We start from the raw sequence: 293 nt of genomic DNA on the forward strand, positions 1-293 counted from the left end.
AAAAATAGGATTCAACAATGGCAGTATGATATGGAGTGCTTTTGTGAATGTTTTTGTGTGATTTTTAGTGAGTTTGATACTTTGATACAAAGATTTTGGATACAATTACTTCTCCTTTTTAAACATGCAGGAGCTTCCTTTAGATGTGAACCAACAAAAAATCTCAATCTGTTGCATAAATGTTGCTGTAGCTATCACAGCTGCCTATAAATATACATTTAACAACAATAAATCAAAATTGCCCCTGGCCCGGCTTCTTGGCTCTCTGGAGAAGTTTACACCCATATTGAAAA

This window comes from Meleagris gallopavo, chromosome 8, assembly GCF_000146605.3.
Source record: "Meleagris gallopavo isolate NT-WF06-2002-E0010 breed Aviagen turkey brand Nicholas breeding stock chromosome 8, Turkey_5.1, whole genome shotgun sequence".
Taxonomy (NCBI): domain Eukaryota; kingdom Metazoa; phylum Chordata; class Aves; order Galliformes; family Phasianidae; genus Meleagris; species Meleagris gallopavo.